Raw genomic sequence first — 6951 nt, 5'->3', positions numbered from 1 at the left:
TCCTCCTCCTCCCACGAGCTCCTCGCAGCCGGTTCCTTCCTCCTGGTCTGCAGCACGTACGGCTGCAAGCTGCTCTGGCTTCCCCATCCCACGCCTGGCTGCGTGCACAGCTCGCCCAAGGTGGTGCCGGGAGCCCAGGGTGCTGCCCCCGCTCCTTCCCTTCCATGCTCGAGGGTTTGCTGAGCCTCGGCCAAGCTGGGTGGTGGGCAGGGAAGCCTGGATGAGGGTCAAATCCAGCCCTCACCCTGCACTGTGTAGGGTTCAGTAAGGAGCAAGAAAAACATAATGCACATCAGGTAATTGCATTTTTTTCTTCTCTGATTCTCCCAGGCCAGTCAGGGCAGCGCCAGGTACTGGTGCATCGTTGGACCTTCTCCGTGAGCCACGCTTTGGGTGAAGGTTTGTAGCCCCACATTGTCATCTCAACTCAGCAGCTCCCAGCCTCCTGGTGCCATGGAGCCAGCTGCCCTGGGGGTGCTGGATGGATCGGAGAGGGTTCAGGTTGTTTTCCAAGGGGCTCAGACCAGTGCCAGAGGGTTCAACGCCAAGATGAGAAAACACTTCAAAAGGGCTGTCCATTAACGCCAGCAGCACATGACACATCCAGGAGAAAGTGCCTCTCTAAATGCCATGTTTTTCTTACTGCTTACCAGAAGGATGGGATTTGATTCCAAAGCTGTTATGGATCTGTTGCACTGAAGGCATTTGCGGTGCCCGGTCAATACTCCTCCATCCCCGACAGCTCTGCAGAATGGGAGAGTGAATCTGACACTGCACTTAGTCCCCAATTACCATCACTGGACATGTGCCATGGCCCTAAAAGCCCCGTGTAAAAGCAGGAGGAGTGCACATGGGTGTGAATGCGGAGTGTGTGCAGCCAGCACAAAGCAAGGGTGGTCAGGGCTCCTGCCCTTGCCTCTCTTGGCTGGAGCACCAGGAGGTGACTTTGGCCCACAGGGAGAGCAGAATGAGGACTGGGGGAAATAAATACTTAAAATAACTATTAGCATGTTTGCCAAATGCTGCTTCAACCAGCCTGAAACTGCTCCTGGGAGGTTGCTTCACCCTGCAGAGCTGCTCTGCTGGGGGCGATTTGCTCTGTGCTGGTTTGCTGGAGAAGAACCCAAGCCAAAGGATTGCACGGACTCTGGCCCAGCACGTTTTTTCACTTTGATGAAAATTCAGAACAGTGGTGATCTTTGGGTTGATCCAAAACTCATTTAAGGAAGCATTTTGACCCCTGAACCAAACAGCAGTTGTTTGCAAATCCTTAATCAAAGCCCGCTTGCACAAAGTGCATTTTGCAATTGCAAAGGCGTTGGTGAATGAGACTCGCTGGGCACCGCAGCCCTGGCCCTGCCTTCCCTGCTGCCCACCCCAGCGTGACCAGGCAGGCAGCATCCCGTGGTGACAGCGTGGACACAACCCATTCCACGGGGACCTCGGGGACAAGTCGCTTCCTTTGTGCCGTGCTTCAGTCGGAGACTTTGAACACGTGCCAGCTGCCCTGTTGTGAATTCACCGCAGAGGTTTCGCTTGTTTGCAGCCAAGAGAGTCCACGGATGCTTAAAAATAAAGTACTCCTTCAAGATGATGTGAAAAGCTTTCCTACATGTGAAGATGCCTTTTAAAAACACCAGCTTAGAGCTACTGGGGGCTGGGATGGTGCTCGGGACGGCTCTGCCGGGCATCAGGAGTTGCTCCACAGAAGTTGTCTAGCGGTCCTCTGCCTCACGAGTGGCTGCAGGAATGCTCCTGATCAAGCAGCCAGTCAGGAAAAGTGCTCTGTAAATGCAAGAGATGATAACTGCAGACGGACAAGTCCACGGCTGCGCTGGGACTGCTCAGTGGAAGAGTCAGAGGAGCAGTAATGAGGGGAGTGGAGTGCAATGCGTTTTCTTTTCCTCCCCCAGCCCCCTTAAAGCTCTCAGCAATTGCAGCCAGAACAGTTTCTTTTTGAAATATATAGCGAGCGCAGCATCTCAGCTTCATTATGGCTTTTCTTTGTGTAGCGGGGAAGGTATTTATCCCACTGTGCATCTTTGATCTTGCCCTTTAAATAGGCCATTTTGAAGCTCACAGACCCCTTTTCATCACCTTCCACCTCGGCTCATGGCACCTAATGCCTGTGTTTATATCCCGGCTTGTGGCTGAAATCAAAGTGTTGCTGTGGGAAACTCTGCACGTGGTTCATTAAAAAGAAAAAAAAAGACTGACTTTCTGTCTCTGAATGAATCCCCGTGTGTTCGTCAGTGCTCCCCAGCCCCGAGAGGCAGGAAACGTCTGGGCTGTCCCGGCACCTTGCGCTCATGCTGCTGGCGAGGCTTGGCACCAACCTTCAACACCCAACTCGAACTGCTCATCCCCAAGAGGATGATGGACGAGGTGGAAAGAGGTCCAGCACTGCTCTGGCAGTGCCTCAGTGACCCTGCAGATCTGAGAGCAGAAGGAAGGAGCTATTGCAACTTGAAGAGCTGACCTGAGGAATGCAATTACTCATGACCTAAAATATAAATGCACTGCAAAACCCTGCAGGATTGGGGCAGGAGTGGCTGCCTGTGAATGCTCAGCCTTTGGCCCCGGGATGAGCTGGCAGCAGCTCTGGAGGAATTGCAGCTGGTAAAGCCTGGGCCAAGGCCAGCAGAAAGTCCCTGTTTGGTGGCCCAGTGAGCACCACACCACCCAGTCTGCCCTTTCTGGGTAGGACCTGTAGGCGAGCGTGCAGCCAGCACCCTAGACAAGGCACACCAGCTCCCGGCTTCTCAAACTCCCTCTCTTCTCTGTGAAGTCCTAGAAGCTGGAGGAGATGGTGCCGATAACACTCTGACACCTAATGGGCACAAGCAGAATTGTGAGAAGAACAAGATCAGGCTGGAAGAGTCCTCATGGGAATGCAGACAGCATCGCCAGAGAGCAAAGCCCACGGAGCTGGACGGAAAGGGAAGGCTTGTGTAAAGAAAACTCTGAAGAGCCCATACAGCACATTTCCGTGTTTGTAAACATGAAAAATTTATAATTTAACCTAGATAGGAATGAGTTGTAGGAAAAGTATTAAAAGGTTCTAGGTACAGAATATGAGAGGTGCCATCGTTTCCTTTGAAATTTTAGAGGTCTCTGCCATATGATAACAAGGAAAGGTCAGAGTTGCAGTCAAACCTCTTGGCAATAAACTGTATTTCTCAGGTTGTGTTCTTATGCCAGATACACTGGGAGTTACTGCTGAAAAAGGACATCTTCCAAACCAATCAGTTGTGCCCCACAGAGACCTCCAGCTACGTTTTGTACCATGGTCAGTAATGAAGGGGAAGTTCACCAGATTTGACTCAACACATTAAAAGTATCCTGTAACCGTGCCTCTGTGCTGTACTTGCCACTGGATGTGTTTCATGGGGGCAGTGGGTCTCTTTTCTTTAAAAAATCTGACATCCAAAGGTGATTTACAGCAATGGTGTTTTCTAAGGCAAGACACAGCAGAGCTTTCCAGGACCCAACTCCACCGAGAACTGCCCTTGGACCTCCTCCTGCCCCAGATGCTGCTTCCCCAGGCAGCATCCAGCCCTGCTGCGAGGAAGCTCACACCATCTCTGCTCCATTCAGAGGGTAAATAGAAATGTTCAATATCCAGCACCGTTTGCTGGCAGCTTTCACAGGCATCTCTGTTCCTTTTTTTCTAAATTAGATCTTTCTATTATAACTTCAAGGCCCCATGAGTCTCCCTGGCATTTATTAAATAACAACTAAACTCTTCAATTTACCATGTTACTACATGATCCAGTTGTACTCCATCTAATACACCGCCTGCGATCAGACTGAGGGAGCTGAACGGGGCAGGAGGACGTAGGAGCAGGGTCACCACTGTGACCTTCTGCTCCAAGAGACCCGCTGCCGCCTGGGACGTGCCTGTGCTCACTGCAGCTTGTAGCATGAGCACATTTGTGCAAGAGGGAAACAAGTGCTCAGGCCACAGAGCCCTGTCTTGGACCAGAGGCAAGCAGCCCGCTTGATTTCTTTTAAAGCCAACGCTTGTACTGCTTTTTCCAGAAAGGTTTTGAGCCTCCTGAAACTCGGTGGAGCCACATGATATATGGACCTCAAATACTGACTGAGCTCCAGGTTCAGACTGGACTCCATCCGCCTCCTTTCCCCACCGCTGCTGCTACCAAAAACTCGATGGTCACAGCAGGATTTCACTTTTGTGGATTGGCTTTGCCCCAAAACCCAAAGACGTGCTTGGGGAAGGCAAAACTGCCACCAGCAGAGGAAAAGGTTTGCAGAACCTGAGGCTATCGACTTCCCTCGTGTCCTAGACATGGCTGTGCCCTAGGCTGGCATCGGGTATGATTCACATTCCCAACCAAACAGCAGCGCGGCAGGAATGCCTGGTGTTTTAACACGGCTCCGTGTGAGAACTGTAATTGGCCACGAAGCCACAGGACAACAGGAAGATCTGTGAGGTGAGTCCTTTTATTCTTACTACTTTGGTTTTAATCTTGTCCTTTTTCTTGCTGGAAAAAAAAAAATAGCCATCACCTGAGCTCTGGTTTCAGCCTCTGATAACCCTCAGCAGCTTTTGCCTCTAATGTACCCAGAGCCACCTATAATGAGCGCCTGTTCCTACCCCCTGCAATAAGCTGCAAATGGGATGAGCAGATCCTGAGGTCGGGGAAGATGTTTCATTTCTGAAAACATGAATGTTCCCCTGCCATTCCGGCCATCCTAACAAGGGGTCCAATTAGCGCTCGTGACTTTGTCATCCATCCAGCGGGGACACGGGGACGGGGACCACTGCTCTCATTTCCGTAAAGATCATGGATCAGCAAGACAAATCATCCCTAATGGGACCTCAGGGAGAGACTCTGCTCTCCTTTCAAGTCAAAAGGCTGCACATGGAGGCAACTTGCTCTTCAGAGCCCTTAAATGCCACCTCCGCTGGTAACCTCCGCTGGTAACCTCTGCTCTCCAGCAGCAGCAAGCCTCCTCCCTTCCAAGCAACTGCATGTGCACAAAAACATTTATCAGGCCATAGCTTTGACTTTAATTTTATTTTTAAAGTGCATTCACATGTAAATTGACTTGGCCCGAGAGGATACATGAATACAAGAGCCCTTTCTTTCCTCTGGCATGGCATTAGGAGGAATATGGCGAAAGGAGCAAAGTTTCCTCACCTCCAGGCTGCAATTCTGCAGCTGAGGAAAAGCAAGTTCGTTGTTTCCTTCTGCACACAGATGCTGGCTGTGCTGTTTTGTTCAAGTGAGCCATTTCAGAATATAAAGACATATTACATATCCCAGGGACAAGAACACACAGGCGAATGTCTTATCGGCTCTGTTTTATCTATTGTAAGAGCAGGAGATAAATTAATATGAGTCTATAACTGTGTCTGACGGTTTGAAACGTGGTCCTGTCCCACTTCCCCAGGGTCAGACCTGGTTTGGCAGGTAGTGGACTCCTGGGGAAAAAAAATTAGAACATGAGGTTGGAGCCCAGGAAAGCGCACAACTCCTCAGAGAAGGAAACTACGTGTGGTCCCCAAAACAAGCATTCCTGGGGTGAAAGCAGGTGGGAATCTGTACCACAGCACTCGGCATACGCCAGCCCCGCTGTCAAAGCTGCAGCAGAAATGGCATCATCAGTCAAGCAAAGTGTCTGGAACTTTGAATGAAAAGTGACACAGAAAATTAATAACTGTATGTGATAACACCTATTAAGGATAATGGGCCTGATTCTGACATCCACGGCGTTCTTGTGCAATGGGAATAATTCTCCTAACAGCAGAGAAGCCCAGTGGGGTGTGAGCATGGTGCCTCATCTGCACTGCCATGAGTTGTCACCCCATTTTCAGCCTGGGACCCTTTGTGCCTGCTCGTCTCCGCTGCTGTTCACTCGATGTTTCCTGGCCTGAGCATTTTCCCTGTGATTGTGGCAACACCTAGCCAAAATATGCCGGGTTCCTCTGTAGCATCACAAGTGTTCAAGCACCATGGGGAAAAAAAAAATGCACTGGTAAAGTGAAAATAGGCAGCATTTTAGCGTAAGGCACCAGGTTTTCGTTTGCCAGAAATGAAGAATGGAAATGCTTGTGAAGATTTACAAACCGAGAGTTATGACTCACTCTGTGCTTTCTAGTGAATGAGCATGTTGAAATGGGTGTCCTAAAAGGAAGGATTCTGCAGCTTGGCTCTGCTCTGGAAGCACAGGCACAACAGGACCCCGCTAGCAGTGCATCCCTGGGGAAAGCCTGCCTACCAGCGAAGCAGAGAAGAAAGAGAGCACTAAAACTTTGCTGTTTCTCTACGTGAAAGCTCCGCCACCCTGGTAACTGCAGGAGGCAACGCACCAACCGCTTCAGCTTCTGAAAAAAATGGGCTTCAGCTCTCTTTACCCCAGTTCTAGTTTTGCACCCCCAGACTTTGGGTTTAGGGCAGCCAGTGGTGCGTTTTGCCAATGTTTTGAGCTTTCCCCACCTTTGGCAGCCCCCATCGCACCCCGAAGGGAGCGTGACAAATTATTCTCCTTCTGTGCGCTGTACTTGACTGTAGTCTCAAAAGTAAACGCTGTGAACACCCAGTACGTGTGTTTTCAAAGTCCCCGCCGGGACAGGGCTCCTCAGCGTCTGCAGGATCAGCGTTTGGGGCCCAAATCTTGCCCTGGGTCGGCACAAGGCCCCAAGGCCACGGCGTGCCCCTTCACCCCGCTGGACCTGCCGCCATCCATCGTTAAACAGGCTGCCGCCTCCCTCCCCTCCGCCCCGGCTCCCGGGCTCCGGCGGAGCGGCCGCGCCTGCCTTTGTGCCCCGGTGGAGGGGCCGCCCGGCCCGGCTCGGCCCGGCCCCTCCCCGCCCCGCCGCTCCCGCGGGCAGAGCCGGCGGCCGCGGAGGGCCGGGCGGTCGCTCCCGCCTCCCCGGCGGAGCCCTGCGGCGCATGCCTCCCGCTCCCCGGGGGCAGGGAAGGA

This window comes from Nyctibius grandis, chromosome 16 (genome assembly GCF_013368605.1).
Source record: "Nyctibius grandis isolate bNycGra1 chromosome 16, bNycGra1.pri, whole genome shotgun sequence".
NCBI lineage: Eukaryota > Metazoa > Chordata > Aves > Nyctibiiformes > Nyctibiidae > Nyctibius > Nyctibius grandis.
This window is presented reverse-complemented; position numbering follows the sequence as displayed.